The following is a 17,553-nucleotide window of genomic DNA, read 5'->3' on the forward strand; positions in this document are numbered from 1 at the left end:
GAATCAAACATTGCCGGCCGGGCTTTCTTACTAAACAGTTTCGCTTCTAAATTATCAAGGATCTCGGGCTCAAAACTACCATGTAGTGGCCAACTAAGGACACCGTCCTTCTTACAATAACGGACCCATATCTCATTATAAGTTATAGGACCCACTCCATACTTACAGTATAAATCATATAGGGGAGTCCCAATCGGAGGAACCAAACATGAATCCTCCAATCGTGAGTCACTGTTGCAACTAAAACAAGACAACATTTTCCGACTTACCATTTTCAGTCTGGAACACAAAACAAACAAAACACGAAACAGATATGTGCACTCGAACCAAGAACTTAGGCCTACCAAAACCAAACTAATGTATCGATACCCAAACTGAACCAAATAGATTATCGTAACCAGAACAACTAGTGATAATCTTACGAAACCAAACCAAACCAAGAACCGATCAAGGATTTTTAACAATCCTCACAAAGTAACCAGCTAGCTATCACTAAATACTTAACTGAGGCACTGAAGACGTCACCAAGGAGAAACCCGTCACGTTTCGCTGTACTAAGGCTGCACCTCGGGTCCAAGACAGGGCGACGGTCAAGGCAACGGCCCACTGCAGCCGTCCTGAACGGGAACCCTCGTGGAAGAGAACTTCAGGGCCACTTTTGCGATATGCCGGGATCGATGAAGTGGGGCGCCTCCCTCAGGAATCTTCACACGAAGCTTCTCGAACTCTTCAGGCTTTTGGACCGGTACCGAATGACGTCGCCCCACGTTGGGCGCCAATTGGAGTTCTGGACCTTTTGGTTCCGTCCAGAGGTGTCAGGGAACAACACCCAAAGACCCCGGAGTTCCACCTGCCTTGGTGCGCAAATGAACAGAAACACGGGCTTCTCGAAGGTGGCGTCAAAGACCAAAGGTTTATTACTGCAGGGACACAGAAATCACAGAATCTACACACGGGCAGAATCTAGGAGACTGTTCGATTTGTACATTGTGGGTTGCTCCTTATATACCAAAAATTGTGCTTCAGGCAAATATTTCACATGTCAGTACATTCCCAAACCTTTGTGTCTTAAACAATAAATATTTGGCGTTACACAGGAACTGTCGATAATATCTGATGCCAAACATCACGAAGAGGGGTTCCCACTAGTCCATCACAATCCCTTGTCAATATTGCATTCAAGAGCCGGACCGCCTCATCGTAAAGTTCGTTACCTCCCCCTAATAAAGGCCCAGAAGGAAAGGAGCAGAGCCAGGTGCAGAAGATAGGAAAGCGGGATAAGAGATGTTTGTGGGTTGTAAATGGGCAAGGCTACCGGCTTCGGCCGCCTAATCATGATCAGGTACAATGGACAGGAAAACCAGTTCAGGTGGGCTGGCCTCGGGCAGAGGAGGCAGCCTTTGTCGAGTCATGCAGCTTCAGCGTGATCTGGTTTAAGGTGTACGTGTCATGAAAGAGGTGAATCTCCGGCTAAGGCTACGTGTCCTTAATCAAAGTGAAGTGAATGAAGTGATCAGAGGCTATTGCATATGTGAGGGCAAGGAAACACAAAATGGCGGCCATGATCTAAGATGGATGCCATGGGTAGATCAGAAATGTGTTCATAACAAGAGTGCTCTTACTCGTATCGTAGCGAAAACACCAGGATATGCTAAATGGATCATTTGCGGTTCGCTGATACTAATATTATGTATTTCCGACAAACTTGAAAACACGGGTTCAAATCGTCACGGAACCTCAATTTCAACATTTGTTTAACTTTATTTCTAAGCTATAAACAATGGAAGTAAACAAACAAGTACGATTTTATTATTTGATGTGTGGTGATTTTAATGCTAAGTTGAAGGGATGTAACTAGGAGCCAGGATAATCTATGGAAGGTTGTGGAACCACATGTGATGACAGGGGGATAGAGCTGAATTGAGCACACGATTCAGTCGATATACATGAGACCCTTAGAGGGAAAGTATATTTTTGTCAACACTAATTTTATAACCTGTTTCTCCAAAGGTGAGGTCTTAGCAACTGAGTGTGGTGACCATAATGCCCTCAGTGTTTTATCTCAATTGCCCCTGAGTAGAAAGTTTACGTAACATCAACGAAATCCCCATCACCCATCATTCTACTGATGATCTAAGGCTTAGTTGGCAGCTTAAAAATACAGCTGTAACCCTGACAACATTGTTAAAATTGCATCAGGGACTGTTCCTCAGTTATCTGGCAAACAGAGGGAGAGGGGCTATGGTAACTGTTAGAAATGGGATATCTGGTTGGCTTACGTTTGCACCGAAGACAGGCAGAAACCACCACTCTAGTCAGGATAAGGGAGTTACACTCCTGAAATAACCCGTGCTAACCCCCTTGGTAGCTTGGCACGAGCAGTCAGGCTTATCTTAGAGGCAGTGTGAAAAGCATTTGCACATAACCAACAATAATACAGTTTAAGCACTACAAAAGGGCACCATACCAGTTTAGAAAAATATCCAATATTTTTATATGCTTAAACAAGACCAGACATGATAAAAATCCACAATACAGAACTTTAAAAATAATTGCGTTGCAAAATGTCTTTAACTTGCCAAATTACGTTGAAAACACAGTTCGTATGAGTCCGTAGCTCAATCCGAGCCTACCGTGATGCTGAAAACAGCAGAGTCTCGCAATTCAAACTGACCGCGTCGGTACAGGCCAGCAACAGTGGGACAGGTTCGTTCACAGTACCTTTCTTAGTGCTGCTCAGAAAGAGGTGTGAGTCGGTCTTGGCATCCGTCGCGGTTGCGATGCGAATTGGAAAAGGTGCGCGGTGCCTCTCGATGAAGTGCGAGCAGCGGCTCGGTGATGATTGTCCAGACGGCATCAGTGAGACCAAGGATTACGGTGCAGGGCGAGACAGTTCTCGATGCGGTGCTGGTAGGTCACAGTGCAGGTGACAGAGCCTCTTGTGGCATCCATCGCGGTTACGGTGCAAAGTGGCAGCGGTGCACGGTGCGGTGCCTCTCGATGTGGTGCGAGCAGTGGCTCGTTGACGATCATCCAGATGGCGTCGGTGAGACCAAGGCATGCGGTGCAGGGCAAGGCGGTGCTCGATGCGGTGCTGGCAAGTTGTGATGCAGGTGACAGAGTCGGTTGGCGGGAATTGGTGCTGGTCGAGCCGGACAGATGTGCGTGATGAGGCGGTCACGGGTGTTGAGCAAGCGGCGACCGTGTCGGTGGTACCAGGCCAGCGAAGTGAAGGAAGGCGATGCAGGTCGCAGTGCCTCTCGATGCGGTGCGATCAGCGGCTTGGTGACGATCGTGCAGATGGCGTCGGTGAGACCATGGCGTGCAGTGCAGGGCAAGACGTTGAGGGCTGCGGTGCCTTCACGACATAAGGCCAGTGACGGCGTCGGATGACGGAGTCGGTCGCGGTTCCCTCTTCTCTTTGGCAACTGAAACAACGGTTCCAGGAGCAGTACCCAGAGGTTGGTGAAGTCTTTGCAGTCCCTGATACTTCTTAACAGGAGGCCATCTCGGTTTCAGGCTCTTGGAGTTACTCAGCACAAGTAGAGAAAGTTCAGTCCAGTCCCTTCACTGCCCAAGGCAGAAGCAGCAGCTGCAGGATTACCCAACAAAGCACCAACAGAGCAAATGGGCAGTACTCCTCCTGGCAGCTCTTCCAGCTCTTCTTCACCAAAAGATGCCAAGACTAACAGTAACATATTATAACAGCCAAAATCAATGTGTTAAACAGTCCCTGTTTAAACCTTCTCGCCCTAATAAAGGGGCACCGTGATGGTTCAATGAACATTGCTCAGCAGTAAACCATAGATTGAGGAAGGCATTGACTGCCACCACAAGGGCATAGCCCGAGGTTTGGGATGCACTATGAGAATAAAAATCTATTCTTAAATCCAGCAAAGAGGAGTTAATCAAAAGGGACTGGAAACTATTGGAAACTGCGGCAGTAGGGAATGACAGCAGCCTTTTCTGAGACTTAGTAAAGAAAATTAGATTCAGGAATACCCCAGAAAGTCCCCTTTTGCTATGCAACATCTTAGGATCTGACTGGGTCTCACAATTTGCTGCCATATATCATATTGAGTAGAACCCGGACATGGTTTATGCCCTCTATAAAAGATTGTTGCACTCACCGCCTCGTATATCTCTTCCAAAAGTAAAGTCGGCAATACAGCAGTGCATGGATGGGAAAGCACCAGGCCCCGATGAAGTCCCAAATACCCATATAGCATGTGTTCCTGGCCTATGGGGGCCCCTGATGTCAACGGTTTTCAATAGCTCCCTTAATTCAAATATTCCCTGTTCCTGGACCTTATCCTCCATTGTCCTTATATTAAAAAAAGGGAGATGGCTTGATTCCTAAATGCTATCAACCTATTTCCCTCATCGATAACACAAACAATATCATAGGGAGAGCAGTTTACAATCAACTCATCTAAGTGGCTCAAGACAACAATATTCTCTTCCCTTTTCAATTTGTATTTCACCCAAGGCTGGGCATAGCGGAGCAGTTCCTGAATTTGAGTTTGATAGAAAGTAAATACACTCATGCCAGGTGCTGCCCCATTTACCTGGCCTTCATGGATCTGTCCACTGCATTCTTTTGAGTAAACAGGACCAAGCTGTGGAAGATCATGCTGGATTTAGGGGTGGAACTCCCTCTAGTGAATTTCTTGCACTCTGGGCTTGCAGATTTAACAGCAAAAGTACATATGAGCGTCAAAGGTGAAATGTATCCCGAATTTTCCTTAAAGCAGGGGGTGCGCCAGGGGTGTATCTTGCTGCCCTGCTTTTTATTCTTTATATTAATGGATTATGCACTTACCTGATTTCTAAACCGGTACACACTAAGGATCGCATACACACAATCTCTTTATGCTGATGGTGCAGTCCTCTTAGCCCACATCCCCATATGCTTTGAGGGTGTTGGTGCACTGCTTTGCTTCCTTCATGAACATTGACCTAGTGACCAATCATTGAAAATCGCATAATATGGTAAGAGGGCCCGGCAAATCTAGGCTACCCAGACTCACGATCAATGGGCAGCCACTTACTAGTGTTAGTGATTTTAGTTATTTAGGAGTAACTTTGAGCTCCTTGGGGTCTTGGCACTTTCAGCTCAATCCTTCCTTAGCAGATCAGCAGGAGTGATACACAATCGTACTAGATCTAGAAAGAAAGGAACAATGCCCCCCGTTTTTAAAGTGTACAACACACAGAACCGCTGCTACACAGGGAGCAGGTATATTGGGCTTTCATACACTTTCACTCTACAAGTGGAGGAAAATAGAATTCTCCATAGGCTGCTGTACCTACCACCGCCCACCCCCCATTAGTATCTACTCGGAGCTTAATCAAGGTCACATTGCAGAGAAGGTGTATGTTTCTCCCCTGTTGCTGTGGGTCAGTGTATGGATTAACCCTGAGGCATCCATTTGTAAGGATGTAATCATGGATTGTCTCAGCTTGGAGAAGGGTTCCTCTATTCCGTGGCTGAACTACATCCATGAAACATTGGACATCTTGGGGTTGTCCTCTTTGTTAACAGACCCCAGAAACTAATAAAAAGGACAAACTAAAGGATAAAGCAACATTTCTGGAGCACTATGAGGAAGCAAGATTAAAAAACGAATTATCCAAACATACAGTGTTGGCCTATTATAGATCTTAAGCATCTGTGGAACCTGAGGTAATAGAAATTTTCAGGTAGCCAAAGTGTCCCCCAACTCGCACCCTATCCATGCACCCATGTTCCTTGTATGTCGTGTAACCTCCGTTCTGTTCATGCTAGAGAGACGCAAATACATTTGCGTCCATCCTTAACATGTTAGCTATCCAACCATACCAAGAAATCCCGTTAAATGTGTTCCTAAGCATACGGTGCCACCGTCTTTATGTGATGCACTTCTGAAATTCGCACACGTTTTCTCCATGTTTCCTGGCCCAGTCGAGCTAGGCCCTAAACGAGGCCTCTCTGCCTCATCTCTCCTGTCTGCGAAGCTGTACGCATCCCTGACCCCTGCCTTACTTCCTGCCAGCGCAACGGTGCCCGGCTCGGCCTGGACTGCCTGCCAAATTCATGTTTTGCCTACAGGTATCTGCTCAGCCTCCTCGAAAACACATTCCAGTCTAGTGAAATGGGTAAACATACTCCCGGCTGCAGAGCAAGGGCCCGGCCTTCCTGTCCTCCTTGCAAGTGATTTACTGAACCCGTTACCATGGTAGGCCCATGGCTCCGCGCATTGCACCAAGTCACTTATGCATGCACTAGCATTCGGTATTGAACGGCCCCTGCCCGAGAGACCTTTACTTCAGACACTACATCCTCCAAACAACAGATACTAGATATGCTATAGGTACAGGTTGCCCTGACACTCCAGACACCAGTCTCCTCCACTAATGCTAAAGTCAAAGCCCCCATTTTCACGTCATACTAGTTGCGCGCGCATATAGGCGAAGGGTTTCTGCTGATTCTGCAACTTCTCACTTTACATCCACCCACATGTGACGTATCTTGTGACGTTTCTCTGACATGTACAGTACACGCCCATGTGTACGCCTCTTTTCACGCCTCCTCTTACGCACATGTGTTCTTATCTCTCTCTTTTCACCTGTTACGCCTACTGTATTGGATTCAAGTGTAACGATTTACTATATATAATGTGTAATGTTAATAAAACGTTGAATGTCCCTTCCTGAACCTGCGTGGTGATGGAACCCGATATCCTTTGCTTCGAAGCATAATATTAAAGCCCGTATGACTCAGATACCACGGACTCTGCCTCTCATTTTAATGAGCTGTTTTGTTTTGATAATTATATGGAAAAATTGCATTGGTAAAATTTATTTACCACAAACCTGCTATTTATTTAACTCTAGATTGAATACATTGGGAGAGATCACTTCTTTTCCGTTTTAGAGAGGGACCGATCTGCTGGCTTTTGTGTTTTAAGAGTGCTTGACTTGGCAGGTAACACAGCATCGCCTTGGCCATGTCATAATACAACTGAACAGTCACTATTGCACTTTACCCTTCTTTGTAGCTTTTATAATTCCATGCAAGCAATTTTTCGAAGCCCATATTAAAAAAGGTAGAGCATCAGCGGTGTAGAGAAGATTTGTTTCACCCCCAATAATTGAGCTCTCCTGAAATATATTTAATGTGAGATCCTTTTTTAAATTGGCAATTATAACCAGAAAGTCAATGGATGTGTGATTTTAAGAATTCTGTTGTCTACCGACCTGCGACACTGTTTATTGATAGAGGCGTATTGTGATATGGTACATGAATTGTTTTAACTATGCTAGATGTCAATCCGTTGTTTAAGAGTGTTTATGTGTGCCGTTATTCTCTTTTATAAGTGTATATTATGATATCTAAGTAGTTGTATGAATTGTAATTTATTTGTATTATGCTTTTATTTATATTGAGCCTTCTTTTATGTCCTAAATAGGTCGAATAAAGATTTGTTTGAATTGAATTGGCAACGCAACGTTGACTCTAGGCTTGTCCCTGCAGACAGGTGTGCAGTTTTAAAACTGCCGACTCAACCAGGCAAAATACACCTTTTGCCAAACTTAAATCTTCCTTTTTAATATCTGAAAGTCATCTCTAATGTAGGCCCTAAATGCCCATATGGCAGGGTGCGTGGTATTTAAAAAATAGGACGTGTATGTTTTATGTTTCACATGTCCTGGTAGTGAAAAAACTCTCAAAACTCATTTTTCACAGTGGCAAGACTGGCTCTCCCATTGGGAAGCACTGGGTTACAATGTAACACCTTATAATGCCTAACATCCTTTTGGGAGTAGCTAATGACTCATTCAAATAGTAATTTAAAATCCAACTAATGGCCAATTTGCATGTTACACTATTATTTTGTTAATGACGCTTTTAGAAAGTTGTAATATTTATACCTGAGCCAAATGTGCCTTTCTTCCAGTCTTTAATATCATCTGACTATGGATGTCCTGTGGTGAGATGTGGATTGCTCGTAGTCATTGGACAAATGGTTTGGGTGTGGGTACATGTTTTTCCTCCCCGAACAGGATGGCCTGGGATCTATGCGCAGGCCATTCTTGAGCTTCAAAGAATGCCTACACTGTCAGAGGCAGATTACACCTAGGCCTACCTCTCTTTTGTCTTCATATTCAGATTGTCTTCAAACCCAGTGGGATTGGGAGCTACTTCAGAACTGGTTTGAAGTGACCACAAGGGAGGGTTTGCGCATTATCATAGTCACACCTCTGAGTGGGCACAGGGAGCTACGCACAGTGGAAGAACGTTTCTGACACATTGGCTTTAGGTAGAAAGAGTCGCTCCTGGTTAGTTTACAGTACAACACACAGGAAGTGCTGTAAAAATGGGTAGGATTGCCCCTGGGAACTTTTACCCCATTGGTTAGGGAATGGATAGGAGGTTCATCTACTTGTATACTGGAACCAGGAATACATGTGCCACTCTAGTACCCACCTCAGAACATTGATCTGTGGAAGATAGAGGAAGGTCTGCACCTTCTGTTGCAACCTACGAGGAAACCCTTAAAACCTGTACCTGCACCTTCTTGTCCAGGAAGTAGACTCCAAGGATCAGTTGATTGACCTCCTATTAAACTAAAATGACAAATACTACAAGAAGTCTTCTTTCCTGAAGAGCCACGCTTCAGCATCACCTGCCCAGGGCCCTGCTGGTCACTTCTGTTGAAGCAAGTCCAGAGCCCCAAGTGCTGTTTTTCAGGTCCTGGAACCCTTGCCTGGTGTTAGAGTGTAGTCCTCCTGCCAAAAATGCAAAAGCTGGCACTTTGAAACTTTTTGACAGCTTTTCTTATGAAGAACCAGTGTGAAACTGGAATCGATGTCAAGCCGAAGCCGTCGATGTCGAATCACCGGTCAGATCTAACTTGCTAGTCTGCCTTGCTTAAGAAGATCTGGCTTCCAGAAAAGTTTTTAAGTTCGAACAAACAGAGCTTCTCCAAGAATCATGCCGAGCTGATGCCTAAGCTTCAACAACCAGCAGCCATCAAGCTCTGCATTGGATCCAGCAAGCAGCTTGCCCTGTTGATGACTCATTGATAACCATCTCTTCTACAAAAAAAGGTTGAAAAGCCTGAAGGTTACTCTTTGACCGGAACTTTCTGGACATCGTATCCGACCTGTGCCAGTTCCCCATTTGTATTTTTTTCTTTTGGTGTCATTTTGTGCATTAAAATATTCCCAGCTCCTATAAATGGGAGTGGGAATTTTACTTGACTGTATTTTTAACTTTTTAGGTACTTTTAAATATTTTTACATATTTTCCTAATTTAAGTCTGTCTACTCTGCGCCACTGCTACCAGGGTTTGAGCTCAGGTTTAAAGTACTGAAACCTTTACTATAGCCTAGATGAATAGTGTCATTATTACTTGTGTTGGATTACCATCCATTTCAACTAATAATACACTTTCCCACAATATCTTACTCAACCTTGAACTTTGTTAATAGGGCAAGTACCTGTTCTAATTTTCACCATAGAGTCTCTCCTCGAGGGCTTCCAGTTGTTGATGGATCAGATACAGTAGGGAACAGACTTTATAACAAGTTAATTTCCTTTTAGATATATCTTTTGGCCTACTAGAGGCAACAGTGGTATATTCTTGGGCTGCCACTGTAGCCAGACAACATCTTTGGGTGCACTTATGGAAAGCCATAGCCGCTCAAGGGACCTTACTAATTGATTTTTCTTTCTCAGTATTCACACTCTTTTGATCACAATCAGAAGAACTTGTTGAGGAATCGGTAGAAGGCAAGAAGCCTTTGGCTCCAGTTTATTTAAGCTTCAGAAAAGAGGATTCCCTTATGAGGGGGCTTTTGGACTGAGTCCTGGTGTAAAAAGAAAAAGTCAGCTCTATTAATTGTCATAGTAAAGTGCTCATTTTTAGACCAATCCCGGCGCCAATCAGCCCACAAAGCTGTCCTTCCGGTTCCCCCTAAAGCACGACTATATCCAGATTCAAATAAATATCCAGTTTGGCTTCTGTTATAATATTTTGTTTGCACCAGCCAGGAGAAAATGAAGGACCAGTGTGCTATAGAGATTGTTCAGTCAGGATATGCCATCAATTTTTCAGAGAAAGCTGTAGAATGTTTTTTGCCATACACCTTCTCCAAGGGATTCACTTCATTAAGCAGCATTGTCCAGTTAACTGACACACACATCATATGTGGTGGAGACTGGAATGTGGCATTGGCTGACGATATTGATCGTCCGCACAGTCCGTCGAGCCACACAAACAGGCTAGAGCAAAACTCCTTCACATGCTACAGGATTTGTCATTGACAGACATTTGGAGACACAAACACCCCAATTCACCAGATGCAACACATATATCTGCTATTCACAATAGTTGGTCGCGCCTGGACTACTGGCTAGGCACGAATAACATCACACTATGGACACAGGACCTACAGATTCTCCCCAGAACACTCTCAGACCATAACCCTGTTTTATGTAAAATCACTATACCAGACTACGCACCAACCCCTTTCCACTGGCTGTTTAATTCACGCGCCCTAACAGATATACTTTATGCTGACACCATCAACACGGCGATTAAAGACTACTTTCAAATAAATGAGCCAGTGGTCGAGGACCCATGTCTCCTGTGGGAAGCCTTCAAGGCAACGATACGGTGGGTATGTATGAGCACTAAAGTGGGCATACTACGTACTTTACGGCAACAAATACATAATTGTGAAAAACGCATGAGAGAAATGGATTATGAGGTCACACGTGATGTTGCACTTTTGGGTAAGCTAAGACAGGTACAAACGGAGCATCGAACATTGGTCGATGACGAGATGAAATACTTAGACAAGAAACACTCAGCTAGGGCCTATGGTGAGGGTGGTCGACCGGGCAGAGTACTAGCAGCCAAAATATGTGAAGGTAGATGTCACACAGCCATTCTAGGCATTAAATCAGAGGATGGGACGCTCAAAACACAAGCCACTGCCACATGCTCAAGACATTAACATGATAGACACCACAGTAAAGGCATGGTGAGCACTTTGACAATTAGGACATAAGGCCCCCCTATACGCACCGGACATGCCCTTGCATAATCATCAAGCTTTATCAGTCACGGGAGAAAAAGTGGGAATGTCACTGTTACAACAGGTGGGTTTGATACGTATGGGGGATTTGTTTAAGGATGGCAAGTTTATAGAACTCGCTGACCTGGCGTATATCCAAAATAAATCACTGCTGTTCAGCTTTACACACTACAGGCTGAAACGAGCCCTGATGGAACTGTACCCTACCTTTCCTGACGAACCAGAAAGTCTTAACACACTACAGTTAATAATCACAACTCAAGATCTGTTGCACTTGGTATCGAGGCTGCACACCACGGCGCAGGCAGAAATACCTCACACCACTGAGAGGGCAAAATCCAGATGGGACTCGGTACTACTTGAGCCATTAACAGACAAAGAATGGCAACAGACCTGCGCATTGATTCAAATTCTCACTCCCAATGGCAATCTCAGACTCATACACTACAAGTTCCTCCATCAGGAATACTACACACCTGCACGGATGCATAAATATGGTATGCAAGACGACAACAGGTGTAAACGTTGTGGCATGGAAGGCGCAGACTTTGCGCATTCAGCCTGGGTCTGCCCTAAAGTCCACGAATATTGGATCAATGTAACTACCAAAATATCTGCTATGATAGGAGTTGATATAGACTGCACGATCAATATATGTTTATTGGGCATTGTACCGCAACTTAAATCCACCAAACGTAAGTTTTGTGCAGTTTCATTATTACTTGCCAAGAGACAAATATCACAATGCTGGCACAGTACCAAAGTGCCTACTATAATCAGGTGGCTGCAAGACATGTGCAGCTGTAGGGATAAACTCCTGACGTATGAGGAAGAGTTACCGATGAGATCCAAGCCGAAAGAGTTCTGGGGATACCTTACTGAATATATGCGTAAAATAGAAGTTGACACAAATGATTGAAATAAGATGGTGTTCCAAACCTATTAAGGTATGTGTCACTGTGGTTTGAGTGTCATTTGTTGCTGTCTGCACAAACATGCTGAAATGCATTCGATATTTATGGAATTGACGGATAGTATGTGATGGTCTCATACACTGGTTTGTAATTGTTAATTTAGGTTTCTTTTTGTAATTTGGCAAAAACTGAAAAACAACACCTAATTTATATGCGTAACGCCGCCGGACCTTGTGTTGTTGGCTACAAGGCTGTGTACAATCACTTCTGCACTGTATTATTTGCATCAACGCAGCCGGCCTCCGGGTTGTAGGCTCCTGGCTGTGTAAACATCTTTTGTCACAATAAAGGTCTTACAAAAAAAAAAAAAAAAAGATGGAGGGACTGCCACTCAATATTATTCCCAGTACATAGGTTATTCGAAGAGTTCAGACCTGTGTTAGATAAAAAAAAGATTCAAAATGAAGTCTCTCTCATTCATTTTGCTACTCCTTTAGCAGGAGATGTTCTGGCTTCCTATCTAAATATTCCACCACACAAGAACTCATAACAATTCCTTTAATTCTGTGCACGAGGAGTGCATTTCTAGTTTCAAGCTGTCGCATTAGGCCTCTTGTCTGCACCAAGAGTTTTTAAAAGCGCTGGTGCTTGTGGTAGTTCAAATTCATTCTTTAGGGGTATCAGTTTTTTTTGATGGATGGAATGATTGCATTGCCTTCTTCTTTAAGGGAATCAAGGAGGTTCAGATTCTGGTATCAATCTCGGAGGAACACAGCTTTAACAAAAGCAGGTAGCCTGGCACAGAAGGGACTTTTCAAGGGTCTGGTGATGTCCTGGGACATGCCTAATAATTGGAGTGGGCATTCATAGTGCATCTGTATTGCTCACTGTAATATCTGAGGTGTTTTCACTGTATTGTACATTAGGCAAAATCTGCACTAAAGTGCAGTTAGACCTACAGAGTCCAGCAAGGTGTCAAACCCGGGTAACACCTGCATGCTGAGTTTGAATTTGCAGACCCAATACGCTACATCCACATTTTATGAGACTACAGTAATTGTTATATTTCTCTGTCTCAGCTCATAAACAGAATTCAGGTCTTTTTCCTCCCTACCGGGTCGGTCAAGTTAATTACACTGCTATCCTGCAGACAGAACAAAGACCTCATAAGTCAAAAGGAGAAATATCAATGATTTACTCCTGGGAAAGGAAGGGATGGTAAGAAAATCAGTGTCTGATAATTAGCTTGTCATACTACCTTGGGCTGGTACAGCTCAGCCCTAATAGAACAAAGGGGGATTGCCAGACCTCTAGAGCCAACACAGGATGAGCTTGCCTTAGACGTTTTGGTAAGAAGGAGTCAAGCAGCGATATCTGCTAGGTGCAGAGCTGAGGCCATCAGAAGAGCTATTTCCAGAGAAAGCATTAAGTCTCTATGTTGCATTGTCCCAGAATGCTGTTCTGAAGGGTTGGAACAGGGGTGGGTGGTGATGTGACATCCAATGATTGTCCAGGGGTGCCTGACATGTCCAAATTTCCACCCTACTTGGGTGCTGGCTCCCTTATGCCCTTTGAGGACCAGTGGGGGAAAGACCTGGACTCCGCTACCCCCCCCTACCCCTACAGGTGCTCTAAAAGACGACCAGGAGGCTCTGAGACCTAGAGAATACTGGCAGGAGGGTGTTCTGCTGGCTGGTAGTAGGAGGCTGCTCAAGATGCCCCCACCATTGAACCAAGGCAGATGAGAAAGCTGGTACATGGAGACTGAAATCCATCTTCCCGCCCTCTTAGAAGCCTAGAGGCCATATGAAAACACCCCTGATGGTTAGGTATTGTCACCAGGAACAGGAGAATGGGAATCAGCCCCACTGGGCCAGAGTTATTCTGCTTTGTGGACTTGCTCATTTCAAATGAAAAGCAGGAAAAATGAGCACATGTCGCTCTAATGCATTTTCAAGGATTACCCCAGGGTGAGCAAGGGACAGCAAGTTAACACATCTGTAAGTATTTATTTATCTTTGAGGAGGGCTGTGGATGAAGGCCCCTTCCGGAGACAAATTTCAGCCCCAGGGACTTCATGTCCTGGAACTTTCTGTGACACAAGAGAATAGGGCCAAACTGGTTGTAGCAGGCACCAGGGGCTAGATGTAGGTAAATTCATTTTACCACTTCTTAAATACCGAATCATAGCGATTCGGTATTTAAGAAGTGGTAAAATGGAGGGGGGGATGTAGGTATTTCAGATTCAGTAAATACTGAATGGTTGAGATTCGGTGTTTACCGATTCTGTAAATACCGAATCGGTAATGCCCGTTGATTCCTATAGGCTTTGAAGCCCCACAACCACGGAGGAAGCGAAGTGCGCTGACAACTGACAACTGAAGCCCCCGTGCTATACAAGAAAACTGTGCGGTGTACAGAGAAACCTACTTTATGAAGAATTAAGGATACCCTCTCTTCATTCTAAAGAAGTCAAATCGCAAAACGGAAAGGAGCAAGCTTAAGCCCAAGACGTGACGCAAGATTCGCCGTCCATCATTCTCTATGCTCTCCTCTATGTCCTGATGAAGACCCCAACATGAGGCAAGACTAACCGTTTAACGTACCCGGGGTCGAAACGTAGACTACGCCATACCCTACACACCATAGGAACAAAGGAATTAATAGAAGTTACCTAATCGGTAAAACTACTGATTCAGTATTTTACCGATTCAGTAAATTTACCGATTCGGTAAATTTACTGAATCGCTAAAATAGGCCCCCTACATCAGGAAAACCCATTTACCGGTCGGTAATGGCTGAATCGGCCGTTACAGATCGGTATTTGGCTACCTACATCGGGCCCCAGGTGTTTTACTGGTGGGCCAAAAGGGTGGGGGCTGTTTTTCTTACTTGGGGCCGCTTTTGCAGCAGTGCTGCAATATCTCCCCCCTATAACAAATGCAGCAGCAGTCCTTCTCATTAGCATCCCCCAGGGCGTGTCCAGTTGAATTACCAGGGCTGGTTTGTGTTCCCATTCAGCCCTGCAAGAGATCCCGGGGAGCCCCATCTGCAGATGATCGTGGTGCCTGTGTCTTGGGTAGGGATATCATGCTCGTCTTTTACTCTCCTGCCCACGCTCCTTGCTGGCAGGTGGAACCAACAGTGCTTACGCCGCTGGCATCAGCCAAGAGCAAAGGCTGCACCCACACAGTGAGAGCAGATGAGAATGCTGCATGCTTTTTTAGGAATGCGCCCATGGAACCAGTTGGGGTTGTGGGGTCTTATGGCTTCCCATGTGACACTCAATGGATGATTGAGGCTATGGGTATCCTGGGTGAGATTAGGCCACCCACATCAAAAAATGAAAATGGTTAACCCTGCCACATCATGAGGCCACTTGAAAAATGAAGAGTGGAAAGCTGCTTATCTAATATGCACAGCTCCAGAGAAGAGAGTCCCATGATTTCCTGCATGGGCTTGGATGTTGACTGCCTTTCTTCTGGTACCCAAGAGGGGCAGACGCATCACCAACAACTGACACAGAGGCCCTGATTTTGATGTCGATCAGAATGCCTCCAACCTTTGTTTGGAGGCTTTAAGACCGACATCTTTGGTTTCATTTCCGACCATCGTATTATGAATACAGCGGTCGGAATTGAAACCGGACGGTCATTCAAGCTGGCTTCTGACGGGCTCAGTCAGAATTGGCACATAATCCCTTAAGGATATTATTTCCGCCATCAGGAATACAATGTCAGTTTCCCACAGGCTTTTCATGATGGGCTTTCCGACATGAAAAGCATGTTGGAAAGCGACTTTGGAGGCCCTAAGCAAGGTCCCCTTGAAACAGTGGCCTCCGGGATGGGGGCTTGAGGGGTACATATGGCGCCCCCTGTTAACCTGTGCACAGCACGGCAGGCACTCAGTGCAGGGATTAGAAAAACTCCCATTTCTCTATGGGAGCTTGTGCTCCAGCAGGTCCGACCGCAGAACAATCGCCCATAGAGAAATAGAAGCTTGCGACCACACCATGTGCAGTCGCATTGTAATTGGGGAGTCGGACCGCTGACCTATGGTCGGTCGGTTCTGCATCCGTGGGGAGGTCGGTCAGAGGCAGCTACCACCGACATTGTAATCAGGCCTAGAGTGCTTGGTAGGAGTGCAGTAGTGCAGTGGTCACCCCAAAAGAATGGTTTTGAAAAAACACACCTCAAGTCTCCTGGTGCCATATGAACATGACCACAGAAGAGGTTCATTTCAATTTTGAGCACTCCTAGTGTTGAAGCTTTTGTTCTTGGGTACTTGAGTGCTGAGTAGTGGTCACTTAGGTTGTATTCTGTAGATTGTGAAGAAAGACTCTGACACATGCATTATGGTTGCTTTTAATTTCAATGCTTTATTTAGAGTGCTTTATGGACAGTCTTACTCACTTTGCAATGTTTTTACTCACAATGAATGCATTCGGATATGCTTATTGTTCCCGTTGGTTTTAATGGTGATGTCATGGTGGATCATGACATGTGGCTGTATTAATATTGGGGTGACACTACAACAAGGCCAGTAGACCTACCTTATAAATGAAGAAGAAGCACTAACTGGACAATATGTATTGGGTGTTGTTATTGCATGCCAACAACTTGAGATCACTAAGCTCTACCATCTCTCAATGAGTAGGCCTGGGACTTCTCTGCTTTGCTACCCTGAAAGAGTGCTGCAATGTGGTATTTTGTTCTGAGTGAAATTGTGGACCCATTACTTGTAGGGGGCATGCCTCCTATCAACTCAATTTCTTACAATATCCATAATGTTTGCACAGCACATTAAATCAACACTCACTGAAATTAAGTCTACCTTGGGAGGACCTCTGCTACTTTAGTGGAATATAAATAGCAAGTCTTTCTTTTACAATACTCTGTGCTCTGAGTGTGTTGGAACAGCTAACATTGTGAATCAGGATAAAATTACACCAATCGGCCATCAAGTGCTCATTGTTTAGGACAGCCAATGATCCAGGAAGGTAAACATCCTTTACCACGCGGATTTTACTACGCGTGGCCTTTACAACGTGTCCATTACAACGCAAGTCGTTACCACGACTTGCGCTGGAGGGCGCTAAAGGATTAAAAATAGTAAATTTACTATCCCAACAACTTCCCTAGGGTCCACGGGGACTGGTGTTAGAATAGTAAATTATACTATTCGAAATCCGCGCCCCCACGCAAGTCGTGGTAACGACTTGCGTTGTAAGGGACGTGGGGTAAAGGGATGCGTTGTGATGGTACGCGTTGTACCGTCATACATCCAGGAAGGAAAGACTCCACTGTCAATACTCCTTTTCTGAAACAGTAGCTTGTGCCATGACTGTAGCTCCTCGTCCATCGATCTGGGGGTAATGTCTCAAGCTGCAATGGAAGCTGCAACAGATGTCGTAAGATGAATCACACAATTGGTTTTCTTAACAGGGGAAGGGAATCCCCTTGAGTATTAGGTTGCAGGATAAGCAGACAATTAGCAGGTAAAGTAGTCACTGAACATACCTTAGATAATGCATATTTCAACACTACTCTGG

This window comes from Lissotriton vulgaris, chromosome 2_1, assembly GCF_964263255.1.
Source record: "Lissotriton vulgaris chromosome 2_1, aLisVul1.2, whole genome shotgun sequence".
In the NCBI taxonomy this organism is placed as follows: domain Eukaryota; kingdom Metazoa; phylum Chordata; class Amphibia; order Caudata; family Salamandridae; genus Lissotriton; species Lissotriton vulgaris.